Below are 22,538 nucleotides of genomic sequence, written 5' to 3' on the forward strand. Positions count from 1 at the left end.
ATCAGAGAGAGAAAAAAGTTACAGGAAAATAAGAAAAGGCTCAAAACATGATGAGCATTCAAATGAAAAATATTTTTGTTAAAATTATCAGAAATGTTCACAATATCAAAATGTGAGAATGTGTTGGTCATACAAACTGGAATCACAAAAGGGAAATTACTACTGAAAGCTTATTTTACACAATGTTTAATCAAGACAGAACTATCATCACACCATTCAATTCTTTGGGGATTCAGTGAAAATGTTTCCACATTTAGTCTAGAATTTTACTAGACAACTACGTTCCAGAAAATAAAACAGGAAAACATAGAGTTGAAACCAGAGAAAACATACAAAAGTAAAACCCTCAAGTCACCTACAAAATCTGTGCAAAATTCCTTTCTCATCTGACTAGTTAAGTGCAGTTCAGTATCAGCTTCACCTACACCTTTATTCAAAAGTTCTACATGTACACACTGTGCGTGACCCCTTAAGAAAAGCTTTCAAGGAAAAGGTCTATACTAAGTTCCTAGTCACCCCTACGTTATAAATGATATACTAATGGTATATATGGTGTGTGTGTGTATTATATATATATATGTATATATGTACACACACACACGTACATATAACGATGTACTAACAACAACCAACAATAAGCAGCAATACTCTTAAAAGTTTCTGAAAGGAATGTGGTGAGCTTACTGAAAGACAGTAAAACACCAACAGAATAAATTATGGATTGTAGTGGTCTATAGCCTTTAAGTACTTGAGAGGTATCTCAACACACTGACACGATATGAATTGAATATCTTTTAGGAAGACAGAGACTGTATTTAGTAGATACTCGCTTCCATAAGCATCAGTTCTTTAATTTTTTAATTTATGTTTACGGAGACCTGACTCCTAAGGGTAATAGATTCAGATAAAAGTAAAGTCCTGTTAAACTATGGCAAACCCATAGGTTAGTAAAACTATTGCAGCCACATAGGATTTCAAATATATAGAAAGTTCAAATACTACAACCAGTTCTGCACTTTCTTACCACTCACTTTTAATTAATTATTTTTAAAGAAAGCAACTACAAATTCCTCTGGAAAAAAAAAATCCCACAGTCATCATCAAAAGCCATGAAATTACATTTTTTAATTTCCAAGAAAAAGTCTTCTCGAGGCTTTTGGCTCACAACTCTGCTTCTGCACACCCACAGATGGTGCTAGAAAATGTCAAAAACTGGAAGGAGACACATGTAAGCAGGACATGTACCTTGGAGCCAGCTAATACTTGACATATCTAATGAGGTGACATCCCTCCTGAGGGAGGGATAAGACCTCTGGAACAATTAACAACTCCTGAAGAATCCACACCATTTTACTTATTTAATGGAAGATTCCACAGGTGAAAGGGATGAACACTCCCTCAGGCATTCTTTATGTTATTTATTTTCCACACCATAAAAAATGGATCCAATGTAGGTCCCCTCTGGACGCATGTGCAAAAATGATAAAACATCAGTTAACAAGACAAAATTGACTGGGAACCAGCTTGAATAAATTCCCTCACACCAACAAAATGAAATTCAACCTTCTCAAACTACCGGCCTCCAGCAAAAGCCCGACTGAGTAAATACAGCTTACAATATGTCAAGTGAACTTAAAAAATAAGTTTGTCAGACCAACAGAATAAAAAAGAAAACACCAGAACTGAAGACACCCACTTGGAAGAATTAATGTACACAAGTGGGACCATTACAGAAGGTACTGGGAAGGATATTGAGCTTTCATGGTACCTCATGGGACTTGTAGCTGAAATGCCTCAACTGCCTTTGTAAATGAAGCATCCTGAGAGTAACGCATTTTCTGTGATGCGCCATTAGTGCTTCTCTGGAAAGGAAATGATCTATCTGGTGTTCATGAGAGTAGGAACATTACTGGAGATGCATCAAGTGGTGGAGCTGCACCCTGGAGAAGAGAAAGTCAGCTTGGAGGCTCTGCACTCCAGGCAGAACAGTTTCTTGATTTAACTATTTGAGACTTTGAAATTCAAGTGTTTTGACCAAAAGATTACATTTCCCAAAGTTAGCTTTTTCTGACGTGAATGTAACATTTAACTAAAATTTGATTTTTTAAGTTAAAAAAAATACCCTCCCCTCCAGTTTCTACAGGAACTGTTCAACCAGCACTTAGAGTACTTATAAAATGGGCAAATGTTTGTGCTTCAGCTCCAGATCCCAGAAGGACTGATACCAAAAATATAGGAAATATCTCCACAGCTAGGAGTCAATAGTAAAGATGCAGACTTCAAAAGAAATCAATAGTATGACAACACCCTGCAGAACAGACCTGACTGTTAGAAGTGATACCTCTTTGTCTGCTGACATACATGGTATTTTTAACGCAATGATTTCAGCAACAAGAAATTATGTCTCAAAATCATGACATGTTTTAAAAACAGGAAGGTTAAAGTGTTCCGTAGTTTTCACTTGCTTTTAAATAATAAAGAAAATGTCTCATAGCTTTTTGCTCACATTTCACTATTCAATGTGAATGAGGGTTCAAAATTAACTTCTCTTTTAATGAAAGCTGAAGTTAGTCAACAATATTTCAGAGGTTACTTCTAAGAAAAATATTGAAATCACTCAAGTGAAATAACTGGATTGATAGATATTCAGTATTGCCAACTTCATTCTTTCCTTTTTTATTTCTGTCCATTAGTGTACAAAATCAGGACATTCAATCGGATAGGATATATAACATAGTTGTGTTCAAGCTTGAAAACATTTTCATTAGGCAGGTATAATAGCATATAAAGATATTTAACATGTTGTTTATTGTGTTGCAGGTTAGTTTTTTTAGAATAGGAAGTAAACAACCCTCATAAGAGCATAGGTTACCTACAAAAAGATTTCTGTAGAGCTGGTCAGCCGGCAGTAAAAGACGTTTGTTCTTAAGCATACTGCAGCATTAGTGGCAAGCACTCCATCAGTCGCTTGCTTACAGCTGTTTTATTTACTGCCCTCATACCAGGAGCAAGGAGCACAGCTCTCTGATGGCCTGTTGTAATGCTCAGAGAGAACAATAGAGCAGGACCTGGTCAGTGTCAGCTCGCCTTTGTCTTCTGTGGTTAAATCATTATCTAGCACCTATACCCATATCCTGCCCTCCAGAACAATAACTGAAAGGACGCAGACCATTTCTGATTCCCTGAACTGCTGTCTATGGCAAATGAAGTGACAGAGAAATGCCTACACCAAGGAGAGAGAACTAGAGAGCAATCATGAGAGCCAGTTAGGAGAAACCTCAGAAGGGACTGTAGGGTGTCCTATGTGGCCTTAACTGTAGACTTGTTACAGTGAAGGATGATACCTGATAAAGATAAGCATGTGGCCACAGTTATGTACTGCCCTCCTCTCTGTCCTATCAGCTGGGCAAGCAGCCTAGGGTCACAAAGGCTTCAGCTTCACCTTTCTAAAGCTCAACATCCTCGTCTCTTGATGTTCATTTTAAGGTGTGTAATGAGCTCAGCGTAGTGGTGTCCATCTCAAGATACTGTAATTACCTACAGGTAAACCACATTCTGTTTGGTCTTAAAACTTCCAGCAACTGTCTAAACTATACTTAGATAATCTATTCCAAAATGATAGCAGCCCTGCTTGCTAGACAATTTCCCCTAAATCCTAGCCTGAATCTCTGCCTGTAATGCAAGCCCACAATTCCTGGTCCTTTCCACAGCAGAGGCACTGATCAACCTTCTTTGTCTGTGCAAGGTGAAGGCTGTCCTTGTGTCTTCCCCATGTCACTTCTGAAGTGAAAAAACAAACAAGACCACTCCACACACACACCACACCTACTGTCAGGAACTACCAGTGCTTGGTTACCCTTACAGAGACCTGTCAGATCCATTGGTTGCACTGGGGAGAGATGTGAATGCTTACTTTAATGAATGGGATGTATTTTCTAGTGACCGATTGCTTCCTCAATAAATTAGGCAAACACTTCTCCACTGAAGCCAATGACTTATTGAGGAGCCCTTAAAACAGTAAATCTATTCCTGTCATTTTTCTGGACAGTAATGGTTCTGCCGTAGTCACAGAGAAATATAGAGCTGCCCTTTGCATTGATGACATCTTTAAAAGTAGAAGTTACAGTTGCTAAAGCAAGCACTTCTGTGGACACAACAACAACAAAAAAAATCATTGTTCTCAGTCTTCTCAGTCATTATTACAAATGGGGACATCAAACCAGAGCTTGAAAGATGTCAGCATTAAGGTGTTCAGCATACTGTGGAGGTCTTTAATGAATAATGCTGCATTTCCCGAGGGCTTTAATGTCTAAACATTTTGTGTTCCCAAAAAAATGGTAGAGTTCAGGATGTGTGTGTAGACTCCCAGATTCTTCCATATGTATGTTGTCAGACACATCAGAAACAAAAAATATCCAGTAAAATCCCATAGTCTACCAGAAAACAAAGTACCATCTTGGGCTGTAAGGAAATGTAAGAGGTAACCACCAGAGACAGATGAAAAATCATCGTTACCACATCAAACAGGTGAAAAATTGCATTAAACCGTCTCAAGGAACATGCTTTCCTCCCTATACCCTTCAAGTATAAGGTTTAAACAACTTAATTCAGTACTGTGAGAGAAGAATAACAGAAATTTATCCCAAAGGTCCTCTCTTCTCTAATAATTTTCCTGCCTCTTATCTCCCATGATCTTCACTGTTCCTCTAATAGTTTCCTACCTCTGCGTCTGCCTTGGCTCAGGTTGCATAAAGATTTTTCAAAACCTAATAAAGAAGTATAGTTTATCACAAGTACATTGTACACATGTGAAAACACATAAAATTACATTAAATGATGTTAGAATATCATCATGTTTCCTTCAGGGACCACCCTGCAGACCTTAAGAAGGAGCAACATCCTTTTCTGCCATGCACTGTACAGACATACCAGAAAATACAGACCCCATAGCAAAACCCTAAAAATCCATGGAGACACACTCAATCTGTACCTTCAGGAGATAATTATTTCCCCTTGAAAAAAGGCACCAAAGTGTCTTTATATTTGCCAGGAGAAAAAAAAAAAAAAAAAAAAAAGGAAATATTTCAAGAGTAAAACAATTTTCTATTATTTTTACAGCTAGAAATAAGCAGAATGACTTTGATTACAGATGAGTTCTCATGAGACTCACCAGTCTATTTGATTGACAGAGAAAATTATATCCTTTAATTCCCCTTTCCCTCAGACACAGAGCACGTAAGAGAGCAAGCAATGGAAATTGAGAGCAAACATGGAGCACCCTGTGACACCTGTCACAGACCAGTCTCCCTCCAGCATGACCTGAAGGGACTCCCCTCCGGTATTTTTGTTGCCACACATTCAGCCCAAGCTTGCCAACTGAGGTGACTAATTATGACTTTGATATTAAGCCTGTAGGTGCCTAATGAAATGGAAAGTCAACTGAGGTCACTGGTTCTTTTCACTACCAAACAAAGCAAGCAGAAGTTGCTTGAAAATCTCCACCCTTGCTGATTTGAGCTGGATTCAAAACAGGACCTGTAGAAAAGATGAAAGGAATCTGAAGCCACTAAGAATCTGCATTTCTGAAAGCCATGATAAATTAACACAAAGGCTCTGGTGATTGCTCCTCCATGTGTGTCAGCAAGGTCAAACGGGTCAGGATTTAAATGCATTCTTTCTACACCTTTGTACTAAAGTAGGCACAGTTATCTTTCTTCCAGGTGAAAGTTTCACCAAGCAAAATTTTCTTATTTGGCACTGAGGTGATATACGGTCTATCTTTAAATTAAAAGTTGGTATCTGAAGGGCCTGTTTTAAGGTGGACATGGGTTTTAGTGATTTGAGAGGTATGGACCTTCTCCTGAGACAACAACCTTTTAGCCAATATTACTAGACATGATGCTGCCTGGGAACACGAATAAAAACACATAACTTACTCCATATTATCATCAGACTCTGGAGTGCAAGAGAATAGACATCAAGCAATTAGTTTTGGGACATCATGCTGCTGGGGGGAGGCGGTAGGCAGGAAACTGAGGCACAGAGAGACCAAAGCAGAGCTAGAATTTGAAAATAAGTTTTCTGAATTCAAGGATAATCTGTGCATTGCCTCCTATATTTAAAAGATCCCAGAGGCACAAAACAAATGCACTAAGACAAGTGCTACAGATGTTCAAGACAAATTCAAATATAGAAGCTGTTCTGCTGCTTCCCTCTCCTTCCTTTGAAATTTCATCTGGGTACACTACTACCCTTCTTAAATTCCCATTTGAAATAGTTACCTTCTGTTGTTATGTGCTACCTTTTCTTTTCTGGACAGTTCTCTCTTTACCATTAAACCACAAGGATAACTCATGAACCTGGGCTGAATCTAGTGCTAAGTGGGTCAGCCCTTTTCTCCGCAGTTATTTCAAATATACTACCTGGTTAATGGAGCATAATGCCTACAGAGGGTCTGACCCACATTATCTAGAATGAGTTTTTCATATTCTCAAGCAGTCGCATCTTCAACAGAATACCCCCAACACACCCAGCAAAACTGATCTTGTGACTTGAGATCTGTGGGGACAAACGTCAGGGCCCGCATCATACTCAGTAGTTCTGCAGTGAATTTCCATGAAGCAATAACATCAGATATTTTCAGCAGTTACAAATAACTCTCATTTTGTATCACATGCATAAGATGAAATACACCTGTTTGCACTATGAAGTTAATCTCATCATTAATAATTCCTCTCATATTTATCTTAATGTTGTTAATTACATGGGACTTGCTGGGTATGAATACAAGAGTGTAAGTAATTTGTCTTTTTTCCAAGAATTTCCAGTGCAATTTACTATTAATTACTTGCTACTTAATGCAATGACCTCCCCCAAAGAATAATTCCAGCATTATTATGGTGTATTAGAACAGTTTCTAAGGCTTCTTACTCTGCATAATATGTTGTTATCAAGAATGGTGAGGGGGAAAAAAAAAAACAACACCACCCTACAGCTATTCTTACATTCTAAATGATATGTTAATAGCAAAATTTGGATAATTTAACAAGATAAAAGCTGTCCTTGAACTTCATTTATTAGTGATATATCCTATCTTAATTTTAATGATTTATGAGCATGCTTATACAGCATATTCTCTAGTGTAGGCCTTATCCAGTGCTCATTTGAGGCTTTGGATAGATTCTGTTTGGCTTTAATATCCTTTTAATAGGAACTTTATGACCTGAGCATTAAAAGGAACGTATTTTGGCCAAAAGCTGTTTGGTATTGCACAGAGCATTTAGGAAATTTCTGGAGAGAGTAGTCCAACTGTAATATGGGGCAAGAACAAGTTGTATAAAATAAATTATGCCAAACTTTGAGGTTTTCATAGATTATAGAAGACTGAGTTCTTTAGATATTAGAATGGCTGCATTCTAATAGATGCAGCCATTGCAGGATAAAAATCTGATGCATGTGATCATGACTAGATTCTGCTTAAACTGAATAGAAGGGTTAGAAAAAGTAGATTTATGACAAGAATTTCCAAGGATTAATTTTGAGAAATCATAGCTATGTCTGAATCAAAAAGTAAACTCGAGCACACATTGAGAGCATGGTCTCCTAATGATCCAGGCAGGGGAGCTGATGGAAGATAATTCTGGCTCTTTTCTAATCCCCATGCATGAGTTTCCTTCCCATGGAAATCAGCGTGTCATGCATGTCATGTAAGGAGAGACAACACATGTCCAGGTTTTAACCCATTTTGATAGGAATCACTGAAATCAAAAGCACTCTATCTGGTCCAAAAACACAGATAAAAAGCATATTGGGAGCTCAATACCTCGCCCTTGGAAAATACCCAGAAAATCTTTAACTCAAAGGTGCTCAGCTGTCTCAGAACTGCAGCCAAAGCAACAAGAGCTTTCCAGACACTTTTTTTTTTTTTTAAATGCTGCCCTCCCTCCTCCCCCCCCCCAAAAAAAAAAAAAAAAGATGCTTATTGAACAGAAGCTAACACAGGAAATATCCTATTGTTTCCTTCTCAATCTGCCCATTGAGTCCCAACTTCAATTACATCACCAAACCTACCCAGAAAAACTGCAGGCCTGCCAAAAAATGCAGCCAAAAATTAACAAGTCTAAAAACGAATGCACTGTGGAACAAACATCTTGGAAACATTGGAAATTAGTGTTTCAGATCCTAGGAGAGGATGCTGAAATGGAACAAGAAGGACTGGTCAAACATCTGTACTTTTACAGAGCTCTATGTTTTTGTACAGACCTCTATTGTGTATGGGGATTCAGAAAAAAAAAAAAAAAAAACATACATCATACTCATCAATGGTCTCCAAAAGTGGTCATAATACAAGGTAACTACATGTGGCCCATAGACAACTTGTTCCGTGAAAGAAAGATCTCTGAATTGAAGTAATACGAGAAGAAAAAAAAAAAAAAGTACTATCACCATTTTGCTAAAATGAGGTTGATTTTGTAAATTGCTCTGATACAGACATCCTGAAATAAAGTCACCATTTCCTAGGAACTTTTCCATTACATTTCATATCATGATTCACAGGAACTTTGAAGAGACATTGGTGTGGTGCTGAAATCCTACATATGAAGCCCAAAGATTTGAGCTAAAGTGGAATTTCCAACAGTGCCGCCACTCTGAAAAGCTTCTGACATTCAGTTGATCTTATGACGTGAAGTGTATTGCTTCTGACTCCATCCATTAAAGGTCACTGGTTTGTATTCCCTCTCTCTCTCTCTCTCTCTCTCTCTCTCACATGCATGCACAAGCACTAACATTTTCTCTTATTGCCTGCATATTTTCTGTGGTATAGAGCAAAACCAGACACCAGCTCAGTATATATCAGAGGATATGACACCATTCTGGAGAAGGATTATGCTGAAACGTTGCTATCACTCAACACTTGTAGTATCTCTGTGTATTTGGTGTTCACATATCACGTTTTTCCTTGGGTCCTGCCAAGGAAGTCACTATACATCTTGTATCTTCCAAATACATAAGTCATCCACACTCCGTCAAGCACTTCTCAGAGTTACTTTTCCTATGGAAATGTCTTTCTACCCCATTTTCTAGAAACAACCCTCTCAATCCAAACTGCCAACACGACGGAATATTGAATAAATGTCACTTTAAAAAGTACAGTATGAACTCTGTAATTAAGTACAATGGCCCAATTAGATTTAAGATAAGAACGAAAGATCACCACTCATATGCTGATTTCACAAAGTGGGAAGGTATGACTACTAGAAACACATGGGTTTCAATTAGTCAAGCTCATATTACATTTAGTTCTGAATCAGAAATACACATTTTCTCATAAGCAGTAATGTTCATGATGTATATTATTCATCTCCGAATGTATATATGAAGGAACCTGTGCTTTTATTTGGTCAGTAGGATATTTTTTTTTTGGGGGGGGGGGGGGGCGGGGGGGAGGTAGGACTACAGGATTTAACGCTAACAGCACTGAGAGGGCAATAAGATTCAGTTGCATAAATGTAGATGTGCTAAATATGCATAAGGCTGTTAGGTATGATTTTCTTACCTGCTAGACATTCAGTATTCTGGCAGTTGGAAAGGGGGTGGGATGCCCTATGACATCTACAATGACACTGTATTTGTTTATGGAACTGAGTCCCCTCTAGTGTAACTATGATGCTAATTCCCTGGCAACAGGAGAGAAGGAAATCTGTGGTATGGAGATATCCTGGATACCCTTCTGTTTTAGCTGTATGAAACCAAGACTTTGAACAGAAAGCAATTATATACCATCCCTTCTAATCAAGGGATCTTAAGGTGCAAAGATCAGATTTAACTCACATTCAAACAAATCCAGAGGTTTAAAGAAGTCCTTCAGTAAAACATCCCATAGTCTCTGGTCTCAGAGACTATCCAGAAGCCAACAATTCCTTGAGTAGTGTATTATTTACATCCAAATATTTGTTCAGCACCTCCAGTGGTTTAAGGCATGCATTGGAGTTAGTTCTGGAAATCTGACTCTGTATAGATTAGAGGACTGGAGCACCTGTCATACGAGGACAGAAAGAGGACTGGGCCCGTTTAGCCTGGAAAAGAGAAGACTGAGTGGAGACCTCATTAACGTATTTAAATATCTGAGGGGAGGTTGTTAACAGGATGGAGCCAGTCTCTTTTCAGTTGTGCCCAGCAACAGGACAAGAGGCAACGGGCACAAACTGAAACACAGGAGGTCCCGGCTGAATATGAGGGGGCACTTATTTACTGTGAGGGTGACAGAGCACTGGCCCAGAGAGGTTGTGGAGTCTCCTTCTCTGGAAATATTCAAACACCACCACCACCACCCTAGATGCCATTCTGTGCAATGTGCTCTAGGTGATCCTGCTCAGCAGGAGGGTGGACTAGGTGATCTTCAGAGGTCTCTTCCAACCTCGGCCATTCTGTGATTCTGTGTATAGTTCTATAAATGGGTCCTTTGGGCCATACAGATTTTGTGATTTCAAATATTTTGTCATTGAATATTTCTCTAAGATAGCAACAATTCCAGGAAGACATTTCCTGCAAGACCAAAACTTTTACGATTCTCCTAACTGCTGAGGGAACGCATTAGAGAATGGAGAGAAGAATGTTAATAGCCAATTTCCAGAGTCCTCCAAGAAAATAAAATCCACCATCTTGAAAGCCCTTCCACTTTTGCCTGCAAAATTTGTAAAATATATTCTTCTGTGGTCCAATGGTCTACAATTCTTTTGAGATAGGAAGAATACATTTCTACTAGCTATGGTATACCCTTTGCTGAAAAAAATTAAAAAGACACATTGGTGGAAACTAAGTGAACCTGAGCAAACTCTGAAAGCTCTGCTTCTTAATTTGTGATGAATGCTGTTTTTGATACCTGTAGCTACATCCTCCTCCTAAGTGAATATACGTCACATCACTTTGGATCATTTTTATGGCTTCAGACTATAATGGAAAAATCTAGTTTACAATTAAAATGGAAAGAGGAATTTTGTGACCAGAAATGTTGGAATCATTTCTGTTTACCTGGAGACACCCAGGCTTGTCAAGAGCTTTTGCTCAGAAAAAGTAAGCAAGTACAACTGGCCTATCACAACAAAAGCTAAATCCAGCTCTTCTATGGATGAAATAGAGGGATCTCTCTTCAATATTTGTCCTTGCAATATTTTCTACAAAACACTTCTACATTTCTAAGGCTATTGCCACTGTGATTAGTTATATATGCAAATTCTGTTATGCAAGCTTGCCTGCTCTTCTAGCACCTCCTGGTCCAGGCCACCCAGGGCAGAATTCCTGGCTGTGCAATCTTAACATGCATCCAGATTTCAAGGGAGAAACCACAGTCACAAAAGGCTCAGTAAATACGCTGGAACTAAGACAGAAGCTGTATTTGGAGAAGTGCAGCTCTGAATCCACAGTGGTCAGATCAGGACCTAGGTATGTCTGCAAAGCTATCACTAAAGCTTATTTCCACCAACTCTCAATTCTTTGATGTTCCAACAGTCATATCTGTTGTTCTGTATCTCTAGTTTTGATTAGTTCCATCATGTAGTCTAAATTTCCTTTCTGACTTTCTCTGGAGACTTCTGATTATTTAAATAAACTCCCCTGGAATCAGCCCCTATTACTGACTAATGTGAACAGGGTCTTTTCCTTTACTAGTGCTTTGTTACTTCATGGATTTTGAAGTCAGTTAGGACTACGGTTTGAGATTTTCAAAGCTGTGTTCCTTCTGATGTAGCAAGGGCAGACAAGACCAGTAGCTGAAGTATAAGTCTGTGAAAGTTGGGTGTCCGATTAACAGAGGGTAGTTATTTTCAGACAGAAAGTTACTGACCAACACAGAGCCAGAGCTCTACTCACCACCCATCAATAGTGTAGATACAAATGAAGAGGAAAATATTACCTGAAAATCAGATTTGAGCAATGTGGAAGGAGTTAGATTCCTTTTCAAATATGTTTTTCCAACTAATACTCTTGCGTAGCTTAAAATTATCCTGACAGAAAAACAATTGAGGCAGCTTTTAAACTAATGATACAATCCCATGGATAATTTCCCCTAAATAGCTCAGAGATGTGACTGAGTGAATCATATATCATCGCAGGAAGCAATTTCCCTCAATGAGTTCTACCTGCTGGATATCACAATGCATTACAGATTGAGTAAAAGCTTTCATCTGAAATCAGATTCAAACTGGCTTTGGAGCAAAACTTGAACCCCGAGGGTTAGAGAGCTATGAATATATTTAACACTTCCCTGCAAGTTGTAGGTTCCACATGTCCCTCCCTACACTGGGCAACATACTTAGTGAAGTATTCCCACAATCTACATACTTTGGGCCCGTCTTCACAGGCATTACTCACCTTAATACGTGTTTTGCTGTTCCTCGATATGTTGCCCAGCATCTCACATAGTTTTATTTTAACTCCTTAGGTTGCTATGTTTCTTTAACAATGAAAATTTGCCCTGTCTTACATAGCAAATTTTGAGGAACTGAGATAACATAGAAAACACATGAGCCTTTTGGAGACAAATATGAAGACATCCTAGAAACAGAAGTTAAAGTATGATGTTCCATGTAACTTAATTGTATCTGCAGTAAGGATCTGATTCAAAGCTTTTCAAATCCAGAAGGTTCCTGCTGATTTCAGCTAGATCTGGAGCAGGTTCTGCATTGGAAGTTAGTGTAGCACAACTGATAGGGAATCCAGATTAAGAAGAATTACTGGAAAACACAAAATAGACATTGACTGGTTTACTTCTAGTGTGATGTCTGTACTTTCAGGCATTGAGCTGTGTTGCTACCTTAAGGACCAAATTCCCATCTTAAAAATGATGATCTTTGCACCCTCATACGCTAAGAAGATGGAAAACTAGGTTCTGACTACTTAAAACAGCCAAATACAAACTATTGATTGTGCCAATAAATTTATAAGCACAATATTGCCAGTGTTCTTAAAATATCCTCTCTCATATGCAAATCCTATTCTGAATGTCTCGGGGAAGAGTTCTTCACTCATGGGTCCAAGGTCCATCTCAAAGTCATGGGAGAATTGTTTCATTACAGCAACCTTCTTCGTGAAGAAATACATACTTATTTCCACTCTAAGGGCAACATATACTTAATTATACAGGTCCATATTCTTTCTATTGTTTGAAGAATTCCCACAGGGTTTGGTAATAAAATGTCATTTTCCTTATACTTTATACATACAGATGTTTGTACAAAACTTGACTATTTCCAGATTAAAAAACATTCCTAAAGGGGTGTCATTAAAATGTAAATATGTTCTTCTGTCCCATTTCTAATCCATCTCATATTGCTAAAAGTTTCTAGATTGTCCTCACTGCAGTCTAATAGCTAACAAAATAGTAATAAGACACTGTGCTTCTATAGATTGAAATGCAAACAAAAACTCAGGAGGGCAAGGACAAAAGATAAATACTTTGGATCTTTTTCTAGGAGAAAGTAAGTTCAGAGGCCTGAGACAACTGAGCCCAAGGTCCTGTAAATGCACTTTTCATATCGTGCCTTTCAACAGCTACGATAGAAAAGCAACACAAGCAAGTTTGCATCTTGAATGGCCTGCAAGCTTTCCTCCTGGCCATTCTGTTCAAGCCACAAATAAGCAGTAATTTATGTTTTGAGGACTAGCCCCAGTGAATAGAAACATAAAAACAATTCCTAGCCATTTGTTTGTATATTTTTTTCTTCCTAAGGTTAGCATTTATTTTAGATGATACTTTTTTTCCCTCTTGCCCATGACGGGATATTTTCTCCATGTCTTTTATCAAACTGACAGGTGATATTGCTTTAAATTGGGCACTACACCGTCAACAGAAGCTCTCTCATTTCAGACCCGAGGCATCAGTCGGGTGGATGAGAACTCATTTCGCCCTATATTTACTAAATGCAGATTGGGGCTTCAGCAGCAGGGAGAGTAGGAAAAGGGGAAAAGGATGCCCTGGGTGATGATGGGAATGAATGAGAGAGGACAGCAATAGAACAACACTGCATGAAGCAGGCAGGAATTTATCATGGAGTGAGTAGATGACATCCATCTTCTTGTCTATAAACCATTCCCAAAAGCACAGCTTTCGAATCCATTTTGTTCCCTGTCATGACTCCTTCTCCATCAACAGCAGGAAAGGTGACAGAAGGTTAAAAGGATGTTCCTGGTAGGTTTTAGTGCTCTGCAGATGTAGCTAAAACTGTTACAAATCAGAGGTGAAATCCAATTTCACAGTGAAACCCTGGACTACCCAGTTTCTCTGGCTTACAGACTCCAGCCTGGGGGCAAGGAGGAAAAAGATTCAGGAAGAAGGGAGATTGCTTGGCTGCTGTGATGGCCTACCTGCTTATTCCTCAACATCTGCAAGATCCGGAGAGCACATTACACAGAAAAAAGATATAAAAAGCTGTTATTAGGACTACACTGAAAGAGAGAAAAGTTCTGGACAGCGTAAATAATATATATATTTGCTAAGCTGGAAATACATAACAACCATTTGGAAAATAGCTTCTCAGAAAGCATTGTGTTTCTCACAGTGATGTATGAACATTTATTAACTCTGAAATTTGAACACTTTGGTTTTTAAACCTGGACCTCTACCTGGAGGAGAAAGAGGTCTGGTTCACACAAAAATATATGAGACTATACAGATAACATATACGCATAGCTTACAAAATCATTTTGTAAATTCTGCTAGCCAATATTTACATAGACGCAACATCTTTAAGGGACTTGCTTTTAAGCATGCTTCTCGTGATTGCTTCTAAGAAGCTGGCAACTTTAAGTCAAACCATGAAACTACACAAGATTTTATATCCTTGTGTGAAGTTCAACCAATTACTATCTATACTTGCTCTTACAACACTTAAGGTTCATATTGAAATTATGTATGCGAGCAGACTACAGATGCTGAACAGGCAGGGAATTCTGCTGTCTCCACACATGATCTCCTGCTGCTAGAGCACCAATTAGCCAGAAGGAGGAAGGATGCTTCATTCTCAGAGAAAAAATGGGAGTGGAATTCAAGCACGGCAACTGTTGCTGAAAGTAAAGGGGGGAGAAAGAGGAGACCTGCCCTTGTTTTGTCTTATAGAAGTGATAAAGTAGCATATGTGACAACACACTGCTGGAAACTAGAGACAGATGATCCAAATTCATGCCAAAATCATCTTAGTGTTGCTCTCTCCCCCTCCTTCCCTTCTTCTATCTCTAACTGAATAAAAATCACCTGGTTCTGAAGACAGCCAGGACTGCATATGATTTAGACAGGCTAAGTTTGCTTTTTTCTTTGCCTAGTAATCTCAATATTTTCTGCACTCACTTTACGTTATTTATGGTGACTGGTACCTATCTCAGGAAGGACTTTATGATTCACACCTTCAGAAAAGCAGCCAGGAGTCAACCCTGTGAGAAAGTTTCTAAGTGACTTTCCTGATGTACCCATGACTGTGGAGGGATAGTTAACAGCTCAAAGCCTCGTGGTTTGCCCACACAGAGATGCAACTCACAGATGTCGTCTTCTGCAGTCCATCAGTGAAATATTTAAATCTCCTTCCTTTTCATAGTCCCTGCCCAAAGCTCCCTCAGTAGAGAATGAAACCCCAGAGCATCCCATCCATCAACCAACCAGTTCTGCCTGTTCCCTTGGAGGTTTAGAAGAGTATAGAAGAAATAAGTAAAATAAGTACTTGTTCACCACACAAACCAAAAGAAGTCAGTGGCCATAAAAAAGGGCCAGCAAAAGGAGCATAGCTGGGATTAGACTTTCAGTACTTATCACACCTGCTGTCACGTTCTCACATTAGTCCTGTTCTCCAGCATCTCAGAGCTGTTTTACCCAGGTACGATTCTACCAAATTTAGGACATGTCTGCTGAGAATCTCCACCTGGAAGAGCCTGGTGTTGGCGTGTGGTACACAACGCATATAAGGACTCAATAATGACATCCTATTGTGTGCCTCTCCAAATGCTAAAGATGTATTTAAGTCATCTGGTGAGATTTTTTGCATTCATCAACTGCTGGACTTTCTGAACACAGCTTTCTGATGATGGATGCCATTAAAATTGGGAAGCATGTGAATACGGGAAGGAGCCTGTCACCTACCTTCTTAGTTGGATAGCCTACACCTGTCAGGAACACTAAAAGACACTCAGTCTCTATCTCAAGAGAAGAACCAAGCTTGCCAAAGCTTTGCTTTAAGTTGAGTAAATTATTTCACCAAAAATACTATGATTATGTTTAGATTTTTTCATCTGAAGGTGAGCCAGAAAATCCATTAGGGGTTCACTGCAATTAACTGATAAGATAACTGAAAGACAGTTTCCTAAAACTGCCTGAATTTAGAAAAGATCATGGGAACAAAGAAGGCTCTCTGGCTGTGAGAGATCTGTGATACTCTCAAATCCTGTGCCACATCAATACCTAGAAAATTTAAGCACATACAGCATAAGGGATAGCAAAAGAATTCAGGTAGAGGAGATGTCTGGTGTTTTAGTAGTGATTATAAATAATTGAAATATCATGACAGGCAGAGAGAGAATGTCACATACTAAAAGAAAAAAAAAAAAAAAATCAACCCAGAAAACTAAAAAGCAAATCCTGGATGCCACAGAAACCCAGCAATGTGAAGGACACAAATGGAATAATCAGCACTACGTCATCAAATATTTAAAATGGCAAAACAAAAATAGTACATCTAATTCAAAACTCAGAATTATCCTGTTATGCATTAGAGAGGCACAGAAATGATATACTCATGCAGGAGGGTTGCAGGGCACACAGCATAGTTCAACCCCACTCCTACAGAGAGCCATCATCTATTTTCTTGTCATACACTTTTTCCAGGTCTGGAAAAGGTGTGCTCAGAAATGAAAAGGGTGAGTAAAGACAGGAAAAACAAATGTGATTTCTACCCAGATTACAAGATATCCCACACACTGAACTTGGACTGCATCTGCCATCCCTGAACTCCGAGTGAAGTTCTACTTTGATCACATAGCAGCACTAGACAAACTGGTGGTTATCCCACTGGCTTCTTTTAGACAAGGATGCCTGAATTTTAACAGAAGTCTTTGAAGAAACTGAGGGTCCTCAATGGTAAGAAGGAAACAAAGGCATGACCACAAGTTAGAGCATGTGATCTACTGAGGAGCTAGACAGGAGACATAATAAAGGACACCTCTTCCAGAGTGGCTTGTGCTCTGATGAGACTGAGCTGTTTAAGACAGAGAGAGGATTCTTTGCAAGAGATTTTAAGAGGAAAACATATGCTGTTATAATAGGTCATCCTAAAAAAGGCCACTTGGTTACTCTGAGTGAGATAACAACAGCAAAAGAATCTGGCCCTTTTTATTTTTCTTTGCTCAGCTCTCATTTCCCACATTCAGTTTGTCCCACACTGAATACCATCATCTCCCACACCACAGTGACACAGAGCCTGAGCTCTCCAAGCAAGGACCCATCTGTTCTGGCCAGACGAAACCTATTCATATGAAGCCTGGATTTCTTCTGTAATGACTAAGAATCAGACATGTTTATTAAGATTGCCTCAGAGTTAAAACAACTCATTGTTATCAAATTCATCAACACCCACTTCCTTCCTCCTCTTGCCATGTTTAGGATGCTCTTACAAAATGCCAAGGAAAAATAGTTCCTCAGTTAAAATGTTTCCAGTTCAGAATGTAGAGGATTTGGTAACAATAAGTTTTAACATAGTGTTCCAAAAGGAATTTACGTATGCATTCCTGTAACAAGCCAGATAATTTTCCATTCAGTGAACAGCTGCACTACATGCTATTTTACAGGGATTGAGCTTTTAAACCAATGCATTTCTACAGAAGCTGAGAAAGGCATAGTCAAGAAGACACCATCTAATGAGCACAAGCCCATTACTGATGCTCATCCTCAGGATAAATACAATAGGAGATATCTAAATTGGTGCTACTTTTTTTCCATGACAATAGAGCAATACTGCTTGACACCAACTGAGGATCTGATCCTGTTAACCTTCATTGACTCAGACACACATTTCCCAAAGCTTAGCAGAGAAATTAAATGCAACTAGGACTAGAGGAGGAAGATTTAGCTCTTGTGGGAAGAGAGGGCAAAAGGAAACTACAGGCTGCATTTCTGCTCATCTCTGGAATGACACCAGAGTGGCTTTGCTGCAGGATATTCTTCAAGCACACCGAGGACAAATATGAGCTTACCTTAATCACGCATCTGCACCACACACTTCTGCGAATTCATTGGTCTGTGTCATCTCCTAAACATAGTTACGATGTGACCCTGGCATCTCCCAAATAGAGAAGAACTCATATCCTCAGCATCTCACTCAACAGATATCCACCTGATACTATACCACCCCCTGGGTGGCAACTCTGCCATCTTGTAAGGTCCTATTCACTAAAGAGATAACTCTAATAGATGGCACCACACAACCCAAGCAGAAAGCACCTGGAGTTCAGAAAGATGACCAAATGGACTAACTGAAAGCAGGTTTATACCTTATTTAAAAAAAAAAAAAAAAAAGATTAAAAAAAAAGACCAATAAAACACATTCAACCCTTGCTTATAACTTTGATCAACTTTTAAACTTTTAGAGGGTAGAAATCCGTAGGGTAGAGACATAGGTCACCTTTGGACCCAAGCCACATCTGTTGTCATCTGCACACCCCATTCTACATGCTAATTTGCTAAGTTTCAAATAATGAAATTAAACTCCATATCTTTGTCCAAGCACACTCATAGGACGTCTCTTCTACTGGGAAGCACCTGCAACACAAGGCTGAAATTTCCGTTATGACTTCCCAAGTCAAGAGCAAACACAACATTTTGTAAGTAATCACCAGGCAAGACTTTTGCACAAAATAAATTAAGAAAATTACTCAATAAAGTAAGAAAAAAATGTCACACAAAAACTTCATTTCTAAACTCCAGAGAACTTGGAAGACAGAAGAGACCAAGCACACAAAGGTGCAAGAGAGAAGAAGGGGTGGTGGAGGTAGTTACAGATGTGTTTGCTCTGCATCACGCACAAGAGGCATGACTAGGAAGAGATCTTAGGAGATCACTAGGCCATCTAGACACACACACCCTACTATTTAACTGCCATAACTTGCAAAGGGTATTGGTCTCAAGGCTCCTGTTTCAGGCTTTCCAACAGGACACTCACAGACTTCTAATATTGATGTAGTTGAGGATTACATACACTAAAAGGAAATATTGGCAGCCACATTACAGCTTCCTAGGACACAGAGCTGCAAAGAAATTCTGAAGGCAGGTAATCAAAGGTGGTCTTAATTGATTGAGCTACTGTGAAAGTTCCTATCTTGGCATGGTAAACTAGTGTAGAAACCACAGTTGCTTCCACTGTAAATGGTTTCTTAGACTTCTTTTTCCTCCTTATACCACAGCAAGAGGAGATTGTGTGGGTGTTAAGTTTTAATAAAAGGTATGTCTCAGAATCAGTTTATCTGAGGAACAAGGCCTTTTCTAATTTCAGCATCAGTCTGTAAGCAAATAGCCCCAGTTTAATAAATCTGTTTTATTATGATGGGATTCTTTTTTCCTTCCCAGTCTTGTTTGTGCATGATGGAGAAACAGCAATAAAAACCCACGTTCCACGAAAAGGAAATATGTTCTTAATGTTAGTTAACAACCTAGAAAAACGTTTTCCCTTGTTGTGAAGAGCATACTAGTCTGCACTGTAATCAAAGAAGAAAAAAATCTTACTGTAGACCAGAGCTCCTTTGCCTCCTGAAGTTGATTTAGGTTTCCCTCTTTTTGAAAAGAATAAACATAACCCAAATGTTGCTATTACCTGCCAATGCAGTCATGTCAGCCTACAGACTGTCACTAGGATTCCAACAACAATAGCTTCTCTCTTAGCAAAATTATCCTGGTGATTTTCAATATGAAAATCCAAAGCAGAAGTCAACGCAAGGAGGGCTCTCCTCTTGCTGGGTTGTAAGTTAAGTTTTTAAGTGCAATCTGTTGTCTCTGCAGGTAATCAAAGGCCAAAGGAACACTCCCAAAATGCAGGTCCCATAAAGTTATTAGCAGGGGAACATTACAGAGATTTACTCCACTAGCTGAGAATAATGTTCTTTTACTCACCGTTGATATTTAGGACTTTCAAGATAATTTACTGTCCAAGAGGAAGGGTTCAGGCATATCCTCTCAGCCTACCTCCACAATGCTAGAGGATGACTAGAAGCAAACAGGAAATCTGAATACATTGGAAATAATGTGAATAGGCAGTATTCCTTTTGTCCTGGTAAAACAGACATCTACACGTCCTAAAACAAAAGAAAAAAAAAGTTCATGTATATATAATCTCAGCAAAATAATTACTTCCAATAGCAATAGATATGTTTCTAATCACCCAAGAATTTTATGAAACTGTAAAAAATCACTTGAAGCACAGAGATAAGTAGAGTCACCAGAGTTATTCCATTTCATATATTATACTGTACTTCCTTGGTATGGAACATTAACATTTTATAGCCACTTAAACTTGTATTTAGAGCATACATGAGTACATGTTTTGCTGGATTCAGGCACCTGCATCTATACTTAAGAGAATAATGAATGATTCAGACTACTTACTATCCAGAGACTTCCAGATCTTGCCTCATATGTAAGGAATACAGATCATACAGCAAAGTCTAAGACTGATACTTCACTGTTTTTCTCACCCCCACCAAAAAAAAAAAAAAAAAAAAAAAAAAAAAAAAAAAAAAAAAAAAAAAAAAAAAAAACAGAAGCATAGCTGATAGAAACAACAAGAAAACACTCCAAAACACAGCTAGGAACAGCTGAGGAAAGTCAGGGAGAGAATTAGTAGACTCAGACTCTTGAAATGGGCATCAGCTGAAGAAGATTCTTCCTTATTAACCACTTTTCACCCTGGAAATCTTTCCTGCATCCCACAGCTTTTGATGTAGGCTAATAGCATTACTGCCAAAGTTCTGTTGGACCCAAAACATTGTATTTAAGCTGCATCGTTCATGTTCCAAGCATGATCAAATTTTAGATTCTTTCATGACTCTGCTCTCTATCCTTGTTGCTTTTGAATGAAAAGAACATTAAAGATCATTTTCTCCCCTATTTGCAGAATGTGAAGATAGGAGTGATTTAAGGAGTTCTAAACTTAAAATTGCAAAATTTCAGAAGGCCACCAAGACATTATCATATTGTGAGTGAAACTTACCCAAAAACATATATCCGTAAATAACAATTATGAAAAGTCACAACTAAGAGAGCGCAAACCTTTCCCTAGTAAATGGAAATAAGATCTTTCTTTAGGTTGAAAGGAACAGACAAGGAGTATCATCTGTGAAAAGGACTATTACATTTAGAAGAAAGGTACTAAATTAGGTCATGGTCCAACCACAAGAGAAAAAAAAAATCAGTAAGAAGATTTAATATTTTTTTTTCCTTAATACTTCAATGATATGAGACCTTCAAATTCATTCATTAGGCACACAGGGGTTTTGGTGGTTGCCTGTGCCATGCAAATAACCACACACCTCTCCCAGAAAGCTCTGGCCTCAGTGGGTATGTCTTCAGTAGAGCCTGGTGAAATAGAAAGAGGAAAGGTCCAGAGTTTACCCTGCAAACATCTATTGAGATTCTGGATCACATATCTGTACTGTACTTATTGAACTGAAGTTCCTGTCAGCTGCATTTCCCAGATGTGCACTGAGCACCCATAGAGAGCTATCTGGGGCAGGGCCTGGATCCACATGGCATGCACAGGGCTTCTGACGGTGCTCAAGCATGGGCTTCAATTTTGGCTCAGCCAGGAAGAAAACCACTCTAAGGACTTCAGCAGTGCACTCAAGTGTATATCACAAGAATCCAAGTATAAACACAAAACAAATTCTCATCTCCCTCTGCAGCACACTAAATTGAGGCATATAGATCCACTGAAAAAAAAAATAGGATAGATTTTAAGACATGACTATTTTTGGTTTCTTCTGACTTGGAATGTGGCCAGCCCAGTTTACAACAGGTTTCTGCTCAGGCACTTTTCAGAATACTATCAATTGATCCAGTTGGCTGAAAACCTAGCATAATTCTTCTCGCTATCCTCTGAAAGAGTAGCAAGGTAAAATAAAGAGCTCCATTGTCTCAAAATAGATTGATGCATATGTTCATTTTTCTCAGAATTTTCCTAAAGCCCACCTTCCATGCAGAAATTCCCTTGGTGGTTCCTAAGATGAACAATTTGCTATGGCACAGTAAGCAGCAATGCTTAGGCCAGCAGATTGTTGGCCAGAGAGTAGGTGTGGGCATGCTGAAAACCATGTTTTTCACCCATATGGCCAACAGATGGGATAAAAGGAACTTTTTCATGAGAAACACAAGTCACTTATGATATGGCTGCTTGGAACAACAACAACAGATGATACCAGTCACTTCTCACCAGGCCCTTCATGCCCTCACAGCTCCTTTCAGATCACATTTTCATCCTCCAGTCCCTCTTGTACACTTACCAAGCCATAGATATCCA

The 22,538-nt window shown here is 38.8% G+C and overlaps 1 long non-coding RNA gene across 1 annotated transcript; it reads right to left on the reverse strand.

Annotated features, from left to right (window-relative positions):
- Positions 1-5,128: 5,128 nt before the first annotated feature.
- On the reverse strand, positions 5,129-20,745 carry LOC121073301. The gene is made up of 3 exons (XR_005821604.1): positions 20,630-20,745; positions 20,210-20,319; positions 5,129-5,535 (listed from the first exon to the last, which is right to left on the reverse strand). It is a non-coding gene; the product is annotated as an uncharacterized LOC121073301 (long non-coding RNA).
- Between the last annotated feature and the right edge of the window lie 1,793 nt (positions 20,746-22,538).

Source organism: Cygnus olor, chromosome 7 (assembly GCF_009769625.2).
Source record: "Cygnus olor isolate bCygOlo1 chromosome 7, bCygOlo1.pri.v2, whole genome shotgun sequence".
Lineage (NCBI taxonomy): Eukaryota > Metazoa > Chordata > Aves > Anseriformes > Anatidae > Cygnus > Cygnus olor.